This window comes from Callospermophilus lateralis, chromosome 13, assembly GCF_048772815.1.
Source record: "Callospermophilus lateralis isolate mCalLat2 chromosome 13, mCalLat2.hap1, whole genome shotgun sequence".
Lineage (NCBI taxonomy): Eukaryota > Metazoa > Chordata > Mammalia > Rodentia > Sciuridae > Callospermophilus > Callospermophilus lateralis.
Genome location: NC_135317.1, coordinates 33,864,153 through 33,878,186, shown reverse-complemented (window position 1 = coordinate 33,878,186; position 14,034 = coordinate 33,864,153). Strand labels below are relative to the sequence as shown.

Below are 14,034 nucleotides of genomic sequence, written 5' to 3'. Positions count from 1 at the left end.
TGCTGGTGGGCCTCAAGCCCAGCAGGCAGGCTGTTGGTAGGGAAAGCCGGACCCAAAGTGTGGAAGCAAGTACACCTACTCGGAATAACATAATATGGTGACTACACTGTCCCTAATTGTACTTAACCTGGCCCAGGATAGAGAGAACCCAAAGGAGGAGATGGACAGGAGCGAAGGGAGCCATGACTCCAGCTGTGCTTTGCTCCAGAAAAATAAGCAAGATCAGCAGGGTCATGCTTCTTAGTGAAATGGCTGCTGCTTCACTTCCTCATTTCAAATCTCCCACAGATTTCTCATGTGGCCAACAGGAGCCACACAAGCCAGGCAGTTCTGGGATACACAATTCCAGCTAAGTTACCACAATATAAGCCACCATACTATGTTACCTCATGTAAGAGACTGAAACCCTCTTAACCTCAGTTTCCTCATTTGTGAAAAAGAAATAATAGTATTTACCTTGGAAAAATGTTAGAAGATGCATATCTTAATGCATAGCTCATAATATATAGTATATATTATTTATCCCTTGAAACAAATTAAAATATTTAATTTCAGTTTTATGATATTCCCTCTATTTTTAAAACTATTTTCTCTTGTTAAAAGTACTATGATTTGATAATTTTTCCCCATGCCTCCCCATTTAAAATACAGACCAGAAACAGGGCCTAGACTGAGTTGTATACAGGGCATGTTTATCTGCTCCCTTTTAGTCAGTGGTAGAACGCAGCCTATGGTAAGCATTAGGGAGCTGATTCTTTATTTTTAAGAGAAGTTATATCTAATTTTCTTGAAATGTATTTTTTCTCACTTTTTTTTTAATTGGTGCATTATAGTTGTACATACTGATGGTATCTGGATACAATATAATACAATATAACAATAATATTTGACTAATATCACTCCCCAAAACATATTTTGATATCATGTTTAGTAGGTTATTTCCTTTAGTTATAAATGATTATTAATATTATTAAGAACTGTGAGCCACTTTACAAATTAAAAAATTAGAGCAAAATTCAAATGTGTTTAACATTTTTGGATTTATGACCCTAAACTTGGAAACAGGAATATGATTTGGATAATAGAACAAGGCAAGGATGTCCATGTTCACTTTCATCATTTCTATTCAACATCATATTGGAAGTCCTAACCTGTGTAATAAGGCATGAAAAATAAATTAAAAGTCATACAGATTGTAAAGGAAGAAGTAAAACTATTTCTATTTATAAAAGACATTATTGGGTACACAGAAAAATCCCAAAGAGTCTAAAAACATTGCCAGAGCTAATAAGTGACTTTTAGGAAGATTTTAAGATATAAGATCAATATACAAAATGCATGAAAAATTCTTTTTATATATTCACAATAAAGAAAGTGAATATTTTTATATTAAAATATTTAAAAATTATATTTCAAAGATCACCAAAAAGCATTAATTATTTAGGTATAAATCTGACAAACTACAAAATCTACATGCTTAACTATAAAATTTTGATGAGATATGTCAAAGAAGATAAAAATAGAGATATGTCATGTTCATGGATTAGAAGACTCAACATTGTTGTCATTTCTTCTCTAAATTGATTATTAGGTTAAATGTGATCCCAAATAAGATTCCTAAAGACTAAGTGTGCTGAATCTAAAATTTATGTGAAAAAATAAATCAAAAAGAAATTACCAAATAACTTTGAAAAAAAATGAGAAGATTCATACTATCTGGTTTTAAGACTGTAAATCTAAGTAATCAAGACTGTGTGATATGGCAAAAGAAAACTAGATCAATGAGACAGAATAGAAGATCCAGAAATAGACCACTTACATATAACCAATTGAATTTTTGACAAAAGTGTGAATATATAGTTAAATGCAGATCAGATGGTCTTTTTTGTGTGTTCCTTTAGATATACATGACAGTATATTTTGACATATTCATGGAATATAACTTATTCTAATTAGGATCACATTCTTGCAATTGTGCATGATATGATGGAGCTTCACTGGTCGTGTATTCATATGAGAACTTAGAAAAGTTATGTCCCATTCATTCCATTGTCTTTCCTATTCCCATCCCCCCTTCCCTTCATCCCTCTTTGTCTAATCCAGTGAACTTCTATTATCCTCCCACCTCATTGTGTGTTAGTACTCACATATCTCTCGGATATGTGAATCAAATAGTCTTTTAAAAAAATAAACAAAATAATTATATTCATATGCAAATAAAACCCCACTATTTAATTTCTATCTCAAACCACATAAAAAATTGACTTAAAGTGAATCACAGACATAAATGTAGAATTTAAAATTATAGAATTTTTAGAATAAGATCAAGGAGAAAATCTTTGAGACCATGGTTAGAGAAATTTTTTTAGATGCAATGTACCCAAAGCATAATCCATTTAAAAAAATGAACTTAACCGAAATTAAAATTTCTGCTCTTTGACAGACACTAAAAATGAAAATACTAAGATACAATCCATGAGGTATTCACAAAACACTTGCAAAAACAGACCAAATAAAAGACATGTATTCAGAATATGTAATCACCAATGCTGGTGAACGGAGAAACAAACTGTGCTATATCCAAACAGTGGAACATTACTCTTGATTTTTGATAAACCAACAGGATCAAAACTGAGAAACACTGTGCTAGGTAAAAGAAACCAGACACAAAACACTACATACTGCCTCATTGTATTTGTATGTTTCGGGAAAGGCAAAATCATGATGAGACAAAGTAGATTAGTGGTTTCCTGGGATCAGGCGTTTGACAAATATAACTACAAAGGGAAACAGGGAACTTGTTGGGATGGGTAATACTCTATATCTTGGGAGCAGGGCTATCATACAACTGCAGACACTTATTAATACTTGTTGAACTGTTCAATACTTTGGAGTCATAGAGCTTAAACATCTACTTTCTAAATAATGTGTTCTTCATTCCATTGTAAGTGAGGTTCTTAGTGTTTTTTTTTTTTTATCTTTTCAATGCTTTATGGAGCACATGCCTCTTTATAGATGATGTTTCAAATAGATTTAAAAGGATCACAATTTATAGGTCACTCATCAGTATGTGAAAGAGCAACTGTGGAAACCAGACAAGGAAGAATACATCTTGATTTTTGTCCCTGATGCTTTCTAAACAGTTGCCAACAGGAGATAATTTAGGAAAAAGTAGAGTAAGAACTAGTGGGAACAAAGGAAATAGAATGGTCTACTATGTCTTCTCAGAGGAGATCAGGTAGGCTTAACACAGTGGACACTGTTGGACTCAATTCCTGAGGGTGTCAAGAAATAAGGAGGTAAGAAAATTATTGTCATCAAAGACTTTGAGGGAATATGATTGTTGTTATCATAAGAGCTCTTTTTAAAATTTCATTCATTTACATTTTAATTTTAGTTATTCTTGATTGATACATAATATTTGTATGTAACATTTGTACATCCTTATGGAGTGCCTTATATCTCATTGATGTATACAATATGTAATGATCAGATCAGGGCAATTAGCATATCCATCACCTCCAAAATTTATCATTCAAAATCCTCCGTGAAGAATTTCACTCAAAATCCTCTTTTCTAACTATTTTGAAATATACAGTAAATTATTGTTAACTCTAGTCACTCTACTGAGCTCTACAACATTAGGATTTATTTCCCCTCTGTGATTTTGTAGCCATTAACTAGCTTCCCCCTATTCTCCACCCCTACAACCATTCCCATTCACTGGTAACCAGAATTTTACTCTTTCCTGCCATGAAATCATTTATTAAAATTTCCACACATGAATGAGAACGTGTGGCATTTGAAGAGTTAGGTTTGTTTATGGAATCTAGGAACAACCATTGATAACTTTGAAGGAGTCAATATCCTGAGAGGAATGAATGAACAGAGAGACAGGGAGCTAAATGTTACAGTAAGCTGTAGCTGAGAAGGGAGAACTCACATGTGGTCTATGTATGGTCTCTAAGTTCATGAGGTTCCTCTTGTACCCATTTCCTGCTCCCCCCTCCCCATTATCTCCCTTCTCTGATTTGCTCCAGTACACTAAATCCACCAGGGTTTCACTATAGTTTGTGTGAGTCCCCAAAAAGTTTACCTATTGGTACCTTAATTCCTCCACACAGCAGTGAGGAACACGGTAGGTGAGATCTAGCAGAAGCAGAGCCCTTGTGAATGGATTAGCCAATTAACTATTGTAGAAACTGGGCCCTGTTTTCTCTCTTTCTTGGGTATCTGCTTCCCCTTTCCACTTCGTTCCTCCATGCTATGAAGCAGCATAAGACCCTCACTGATGTTCCTACCCAATATTGGACTTCTCAGTCTCCAGACCCGTGAGCCAAAATAGATTTTTTTTTACTATATAAATTATCCAGTCTCAACCCAGTGTGGTGGTGCACACCCATAATCCCAGCTGCTTGGGAGGCTGAGACAGGAGGATGGAGAGTTCAAAGCCAGCCTCAGCAAAAGTGAGGTATTAAGCAACTCAATGAGACTCTGTCTCTAAATAAAATACAAAATAGGGCTGGGGATGTGGCTCAGTGGTGGAGTGCCCCTGAGTTCAATCCCTGGTACCCCCTCTACCCACAAATAAATAAATAAAGAATAATCCAGACTCAGGCATTCTGTTATTTATAAGAGCTCTTAAAGACTCATTGCAAAGTTCCAATAGGTGAAGAAGTGACAGGCAGCCCAGAAGGTTTTATTTTAATTTTCTAAATAGGGACATATGTACTGGTGGTCTTCAAATGGTTACGTCACATGTACAACAGCTGTAAATTTAAATGAAAAAATCTACGCCAGTAAAAACAAAATGCACAAGTACAGAATTCTATTATTTGGTTATAATTGCATGCATGGAACATGAGCCTTAGCTCTGAGTGCTTTTCAAAAGCCATATGAAAGAGATAGCATTACTAGTTCCACTATACACTTGAGGAAAATAGACTAAGAGAAAACAAATCTTTAGTCCAAGACCTAGATCTGGTGGAATAGGGTTTTGATCCGTTTTGCCTCCACTCCATGCTCTATATTACCTTCATTCATTCAACACATACTTTTAACTACTTATGTACCAGATACTTGTCTAAGAAAAAGACTCTATAAGAACAACAAAGTAAAAAAGTAAAGAAGTTAACAATTCATGTTACTTTTGTTATAACCCATACTATAAATTCCATGAGGGCAATATGCTTTTAAGAAGGCATTGTGACTTATTTATATAACTTTACAGTGATCCTTACAATTATTAAGATAAAAATAAACTTTGAGAGTAAAATTATGAAAATCTTCCTATTAAGAAATGAGAGGAAGTAACTTAATGGTAGAGTGCTTGCCTAGCATGACTGAGGCCTTGGGTTCAATTCCCAGAATCATAAAAATAAATAAATGAAATTCTTAAAGAAAGAAAATAGAATATATCTCTGGATAAATGCTACCTAAAATAATTTTCCTTTTCCTTTTCAATAAATCTTGTTACAATCAAGTATGTTTTTAGAAAAATTGATATTTCATTTGAAATGAAAGATAAATTCTAATACTTAACCAAATAATCAGTTATATAATTATTCAACTATCTTTAAGAAAAATGAGAGTAACAACTATTTTCAAAGACTGGAGCAATATTATTACAATATACAAAGTAATATTAGCCACTTTCCTATTATTATGTTTTATTTTATTTAGCTGTAATGATCATTTTAAAATTTGCATAACATATAACCATGTGTGACATTCTGATGACATTTCTATGGAATGGCTTTTTAAAAATTTTAACTTAAATTTTTATTGCAGTGCTGGGAATTGAACCCTAAGCCTTGCACATGCTAAGCACACACTCTACCACCAAGCTGCATCTTTGGTCCTTCCCTTCCCTGCCTTCCTACCTCCTTTCCCTCTTGCCTTCCCGCCTGCCTTTCTTCCTTCCTTCCATGGTTCCTCACTTTTCCCTTCCTTTCTTCCTCTTTTCTGCCTGCCTTCATTTTGGTGCTGGGGATTGGCTCAAGGCCTTGCTCATGCAAAACATGTACTTTATCAGTGAACTACATACATTCTCAGACACAAGGCTGTTTTTTAAAAAAAATCTTAGGAATTATATTAAATACTGTATGTTTAAATATAAACAAGTCTTGGGGCTGGGGATATAACTCAGTTGGTAGACTGCTTGACTTGCATGCACAAAGCCCTGGGTTCAATCCCCAGCACCACACACACACACACACACACACACACACACACACAATATCTAAACATCTATATCCTCACACTATTTTCTAAAACTTTAATAAAATACAGGAACACTGAGAGAAAAAGCATAAATAAACACAATTAGCTTTTTTATATATTATTTATGTCAATGGACAGACACGTAAGTCTTAAAGATCTATTATTTTATGACATTTGATTCCCCTGCTCCCACATTACATGACAGGATGTTTGCTTGTAAAAATGACTGCTTTCCTATAGTCACTCTTGATTTTAATATGACAGACTATCACTCTGACTCAATTTGAACATTAGTCATCATGGAATGTCATAGTCTCTATGAACAGACAAATATTGATCTTTGCAACTTTAGAAACAGAATAAAAGTAAAATGAAATTTAAATTAATTTAAAAATATTAGTTTGAAAACACATTTGTCAGTTTCTAAAAACATTTTAGCTGGGCACAATGGCATACACATATAAACCTAGAGATGTGGGAGGCTGAGGCAAGAAGATGGCAAGTTTGAGGGCAGCCTAGATAACAAAGTGTGACCCTCTCTCAAAATAAAAATTAAAAAAGGACTGGAGATATAGCTGAGTAGTAAAGTACCCCTCGGTTCAGTTCTCAGTACCAAATAAATAAATATTCAAGATATGATTAAATCATTGGTTAAACTAACTTACAACACTTGTATTTTAGATTTTTATTTGTTCCTACCTTATAATTTAAGCCAACTTTCAAAATTACATAAAAAGCATATCTTATAGAATATTATTCTCCTTCTATTATAATTGACAAAAGAAAAGTCAATATTTCTCAACATTTCCAAGTTATATTGTTGAAAGAGTTCTTTGTAAAAGAGTGTATGTTATCTATAGAAATTTATAAAACTAAATATACATGTCTTATTTATACCTCTGGTCTTATAAAACTATTCTTCATTTCAATTCACAAACATTTCTATTAAATTTTCATGTTAGCAAAAATAAACATTTTCCTATTCCTTGTAGACTCTACTCACCTATATATCATACTTGGGCCTCATTTAAAATTTTCTGTTACTTTCAAATTTTAAGAAAAACATATGAAAATTCAGTTTTCCCTAGACTAGACCTCATTTGCCCACATACTTCCTCATACATTTTTTTAATCAAATTTATCTTCCTTTCTTGATCTGTAATTTATGGAGAATAGTAAGTCAAATAAAAGTTGCCAATTAACTGATTTTTCCCATATTTTTTATTGGGGCTTCATAGTTGTACATAATGATGGGGTTTATTGTTATATATTCATACATGCATAAAATATAATAATATAAGTTGACCAATACTATTCCCCAGCAATTATTTGATTTATTTTGATTTAGAATACTGTTGGTCTAAATTACCCAGGCCTGTTTCCTTTAAAAAAAGAAAACAAAGTTGAGTAATTATCCATATACTAGTAAATCAGGTTCAAGTTTCTAATTATGTGAACTAAATTGACTATATAAATACAAGTCTCCCTTTCACCCTATTGCTAGTCATTATTTTCATGGTATTCTATTATATTAAAATAATTTTATAAAACTTTCTTCCCTCAATCCCTTTCCATAAAATATAGATTAAAATGTTTACATAAAGAATTCTAAGTTGAGGCTGTTAGGTCAGTGGTATTTAGCTAGTATATGTAAACGTGCAAGCCTCTGAAATTGATTCCCAGGATGGAAAAAAAAAAAAAAATCCCAACTTTGAATGTAACATTTGAAAAAGTTACAATAACAATATTTATGTTTTAACCTTAGTAAATACAATCAAATGAAAGCTTAGGAAGAAAAAAAACAAGTCCATGGAAAGAAACACAGTGGAAAAGTTTTACCTATTTTCTAGGTACTTGTTTTCTGAATAGTACAGTAAAATTACTTTCTGAAGGTTCAGCACCACAGTGTAAAATTCAGGTATATAAAATCATTCAAAGTATTTTATGAATAATTCTATCTTATGCAATAAACTAAGTGAACACAAAATTATTCCAAGTTTTTTAAAAAACTATCTTTAGACTGAATTATCTACAAAATTGTTTCAGGTATACATTTTACTTTTGACAGGGAAAATAGAATATGTTTTCTTCTGAAAATAATAAATTCATAACAATCATAATTAAAATGTTAAATTCTTAGCCAATATTATTTTAGATACTATACATACTTCAAAACATTAGTAGATTTTATTTAGGCCTTTCTTTATCAGACAAACTTTTTAAAAGTATTAATTTTCGTATAAATTTTTACTCTAAATGAGTCAAAACTACATTTGTAATAGTCATTCTTAGTTTTTGTAAAATATTTAATTAAGATTATCCCTTATACATATAGCTTTCATCCTGGAATGCTTCATTTGAAATGTGAATATGGTCAAATCTCACAGTTTATAAGCAAGTACTTATTACTGTTACCTGAGTTTTAATTTACAAAATACTCCTTTCAATTTCTTTGCAAAATTATGTATGCTTAAGTGAAATAAATGTGAAATTTATACATTAATTAAATTCACAATTTTTTAAAAAAATTTTTTTTAGTTGTTGATTGACCTTTATTTATTTACTTATATGTGGTGCTGGGAATCGAACCCAGTGCTTCACACATGCTAGGCAAGCACTCTACCAACTGAGTCACACCCTCAGCCCATATTTCCAATTTTAGTATGTAAAAAGCATGCTTTCAAAATACAAACTTTAAAAAATTATCACTATAGACACAATATTCCATATTATAGGCCCATTTGTTCAGTGTTTTGCTGGAATTCACGGATCTGGCCAAAACTCTAATTTCTGAGGTATGAGAAAATACAGTGTTAGAATAGATTCCAAATCCAGAACCAAAATAGAAAGGAAATCTGTTAGTTATTCTCTGCTATGATAGTCTAAATGTAGAACATATTGAAACTGATTAGATTCTGGACAGGACAGATGATCTACTTGGAGTATTGCTTTCTGTGATTTTTCTCCTCATGAAGGAAAACCCAGCCTACTTTTTTTCTTTCCTTTTCTTCCTTTCTCTTTCTTCTTTTCCTCTCTCCATCCTTCTTCCCCTCTTTTAAAAAATATACTAGCAATTTAAAGAATGGTCTTCACACATATGGAAGAAGTAGATGTATTCATCAAAGTGAACTCGTTTCAACATGTCTATGCTTCTCTTTTTCGTTCTTACAGCTAAAGGATGCATCATTCTGGCTAATACCAAATCCATGATGTAGAAAACTGAAGTGGCAATCTTCATAAATTAGCAGGAAAAAAATCAACTTGTTGTGAGGGGCTGACTGTGATTATTATCTAAATTATCTATTTGACAGAATTTGTTAGGTAACTGACCAGCTCCCAGTTTTCACAATAGTTCACTGGTAATTTGAGTTTAAATTATGTGATTTCAGGAGTAAATTTACTTTTTTAAATCCATAGAAATGACAGGTAAATGATAATCAGTTACTGAATTCAAAGGCAGATTCTCTATTTGTGTAGAGAAACTCTAAGACACAATTTAATCTATTTTTTCTCATTGATTATTACATGGGATGTTATTGCTTTCTTTTTCATTTCTTCCTAATTTCCTTACCTTTAAACTTTGCAACCATCAAATTGCATTGTTTATTTTCATTTCATCTCTATAAAGCAATTTTTCATTTCTTCCTAGATGAAGACTTCATAACTTTATATGATTTTGTTATTCTCATGAAGGGAAAACCTAGCCTACTTTCTTTAATTGCTTCACTTCAAAATAAGGGATTGAACTTTCTAAGTCTGAAGCCCTGCAGGGAAGACATTATTTTTCTGATCTGTAGAAAATCTTTTAAAAATGGTAGATGGCTTAGATACAAATATTTTATAGTAAAGTTATAATTTGATGCTTATATATGTTCCTTTAATTTTTTCATTTTCCTATTCTGACTCAAGTAGTTAACAAAACCATGGCATGGCACCAATAGTGATAGCTCCCAAATTTTACTCCAGTAATCCAAAAGTATTCTCTTTGCCATATCTTGACTGTAGAATTTCCTATTTGCAAAGTTTAACAAAATTACATATCCTTTCTTCAGGAAATGTTTGAGATTTAATAGCATGATAACTCAACCTTTTAAAATTTAGATTTAAAATATTTAATTTTTCTTATTGTTCTGTTACATTTTAAGCTTTGTATTTTATATTTTCCTAATACAAACTATATAAAAAGCAAAAATTTTTAAGTGGTACTAAATGACAAAAGTATTACTTAAATAGAAATTGAACTGTACAGTATTTAATCTAAGTGTCTTTAATAAAAGTTTTAAGAAAAATCCAGAAAACTTGTACAAAATCATAAACATGAGTTTTGGAAGTCTTTCAGAGAATACTGTCATTGATTTTCATTCCTGTGGTTCCAGTTTCTCTAATGTAACTAGCATTTTACTTTCCCTCACACATTGACACTAATTTCATTTAAATGAATTTGAATTTTATTTTAGAATCCATATATACAAATGAGGCTATACTATGCGAGAAAAAGGTTATATTTGTGTATATTAGTTATTATAGCAATGACTATTTAGAAATCATTAGGATTTTGATTGTATATTTAACTGAAAATAAAAGCTATGTTGTCTCCTCTGAATACTCAATTTGGTGTTTGTCATTGTAGGTGACAGAAATGCAATTTGAAACCACTGAACTGTGATTATGAATGTACAACAAACTGACCAAACTCCAAGTCTTAATTTATGTCTTACCAAGTTACCTAATAAAATAAATGTATCTAGATAGGTTTTATAAACTTCACAGAAATGCTTTTTGACTTATACTTCCAAAGGTCATGCATAACTAAAATACTTCTTACAATTGTCCATTTGTAGTTTAAATAGCTTAAAACAACAATTCTATTTTAATTAATAGATACCCCAAAGTTTTAAGACCAAACAATCAGTATTGATGTTTTCTTGTGTATGTGTAGTTATTAAATATTTAAATTTTTTTTCTCTGTAGAAAATGAGCAGGTTTTTTTGATGGGTAGAAGTAAAATAAATTCTCTGTTACATAGATTGGCATAGTATACATGCCAGTTAAAACTTCTGCCTGTCACATTGGCTCTTAAGCATATTGTTTTTCCCCCCTCCCAATGGATGTTCAATGAACTCTTCAATCTAAAGGAATACCTTCTTTCAGTTTTCTTTGAACAAAAGCAAAAATACTTAAATACTCTAAAAAAGAAAATATTTGAATTCACAAAGTTAACAAATGCAGCAAATAAGGCCTTTGGTGAAAACTGACTACTGAGAGCCTATAAAAAATCCCAGTCCATTTTAATTGTAATTACAGTACAGGGACCAATATTAAGTTGGTTTCTAAAACAAATTTAAGAATAAAAATATTAACCAATTCAAAATATATGATGTGTTTTGAAACTTTAAGACATTGTTCTTGACATAATTTCCAGATTCTCAAAAAAGCAAAATTTATTAGTATCCTATACTTAATATTAGCAGTTTATATGGCAACATAAATTATTAACATGAAGATGTTTTAATATTGTTATTTTTAGCTGCACATAATTGTTCTTTTTAAAGGCTATTTATAGGACAAATTTAGTCTTGGCTTTGAGTCTGCAGATTTTTTTTAAGTTTAATGTAAGTTCCAATACTTTTTCAGTGATCAAAGCAAAAAATTTTAAAGAGTTTTTTCCACACTTGTAGAATATGTTCATACATAGTTTTTCTAACAATCTAAAATGCATTGACTTTATGGTTGCCACCAAGAAAGCCTACATCTGAGTAATCATGAGCAAATATGTCTTTTAATGATCATACTTTTCTATTTCAATGACTTTTCAAAGATACACATATTTTACATTCAAATAAATGTTTAATCCTGTGCCTCCTTTGAACGTAGTTGAAATAAATGTACCTGCAGCAGGAAAATGCAGTTTTTCCAGCATCAGAAAAGTATGTTTAAAATTTTTGTGTGAGCTGGAAATGTACCCAGCACTTGGGCCTAACACATGAATATATTTAGGCAGAAAAATACAAACATCCTCTAAAAGAAAGTACTTACATATGGGCAAGAGAGTAACAGGACAGTTATTATGGAAACAATCCTCATGAATTTCCTAAGTTTTATGCCCACAAACTCACAACCACTTGTGTTTACTCTTCTCTTTTAAAATAATATTTTAAAATCCATGCTCAGGCATTAGTACTCTCTTGTTTGACACTAAATTAAATATGATTAGAGTTCTAGACTCAAATTCTACTAGGGTATTAACAATCAGTACTATACTGGGTCATAAAATATGTGTAATAAACATAATGAGGTTGGTTGTTAATATTGTTTAACATTTACACAGTTCTGCTCTGCAAAATATTCCCTGTGCAAATCAGATAGGTGGAAACTTTTCAACTGACATTTTACTACGGATGAGAAGAAAGGAATTTAGAAAGAGAGAGATGGGAAGAAAAGATGAACATGATTAATAGGTGTTTGTTTCATAAAGACCTTAGGGGGACTTTTAAGCCTTTTATTGCTGCTATACTCTCTTCAAGTGCACGTGCCTTTCAAAGCTTTCAAAGTAGGACTGAGTAGTTACTCAACCTGTTACTGACGCTAAATTATTCCCTTTGCGTCCTGTTATTGTGAAATGAGTTACTCTTTACATACTGATGCAAGATTAAATATTGGCTATATTCATTAAAAATTTTTTCCCAAATAGGTACCTAAATTATGCCAAAGAAGAAAAGGTTTCACGTTGACTCTAACGTTGCAAATAATCTCTCCTGAAGACTAAAATACATTTCTTGTTCCGTAGCCCTTCCCTCCATCCTTCAAAAACTTGTAGTTTTTACTTTTCCAGTTCTAATAATAATAATAATAATAACCTAATTTATTTTACTTCGCTTTTTTTTTTTTTTTTTTTTTTTTAAAGAATCACTGCTGCTCTCCGAATCAACTTTGTAGAAATACAGGGGAATTCAAACTTTATACAGAATTTAAATCTTTAAAGTTATGGATATCTGAGACAGCAATTCACTTCTAATAAAGATCCTGCCATTACAAGCCGTACTTTACTAACAACTGTCTAATATGTATTTATGAAGACTCGATTGAGTAATTAAACCTGGACCCACAGATGTACTGAATACAGTAGCACAAAATTTGTCTCGCAGTTTGCCTTCGAAAGGTGTTTATTTGCAGTTGTATATAATTTTTTAAATAATCCGATTAAATGTTCATGAATAATTTATTAATCTCCCAATTGTTGGAGTACGGTACGCTCACGCGCGCTCTTCATGGATGTGGCTCTGTGTACACACACACCACGCAGGAAAGAGATGACAAGGGAAAGGTGAAAACAAACCAGATGTCTACGGTCTTGCTCCTAAAGGGCAGTGCTTCGTAGTCCAACTGGTGAGTTACAAAACCCCACAAAAATAAACAAAACCAGTTGCCTTAAATCGCGGCTCCCCGCAGGATTTCGCGCTGGGCGAGGAGCCGGGAGGGCGCAGTTGGCGGGGAGGTGGGGGCAGGCCCGGACGCGGTCCGCCACCTCCCCAGGGGCTTTCGGGGAACCCAGCCGGCGACCACCCTGTGTGAGCGCCAAGCGGAGAGAAAGCGCCCAGCGCGTTCACAAAGCGCCCGTGGCCGCCCCTCTGGCGGAGGCTCTGCAGCTCCAGCGGCTGGCTCAGAAGGAAGGGCTGGACGGAAGCGGGGGCTGGGGGCGAGGAGGCCGGCTGGCGGGCGGGCAGGCGGGCGGGGAGGCCGGGGCGGGGAGGCCCTGCAGCCCGCGCCGCCGCCCCGAGCCGCGTGCGCGCGCGGCCGCATCAGCTGAGCGCG

The 14,034-nt window shown here is 33.0% G+C and overlaps 1 pseudogene; it reads right to left on the bottom strand.

Annotated features, from left to right (window-relative positions):
* Positions 1-626: 626 nt before the first annotated feature.
* Positions 627-750, bottom strand: LOC143379732 (small nucleolar RNA SNORA51; annotated as a pseudogene).
* Between the last annotated feature and the right edge of the window lie 13,284 nt (positions 751-14,034).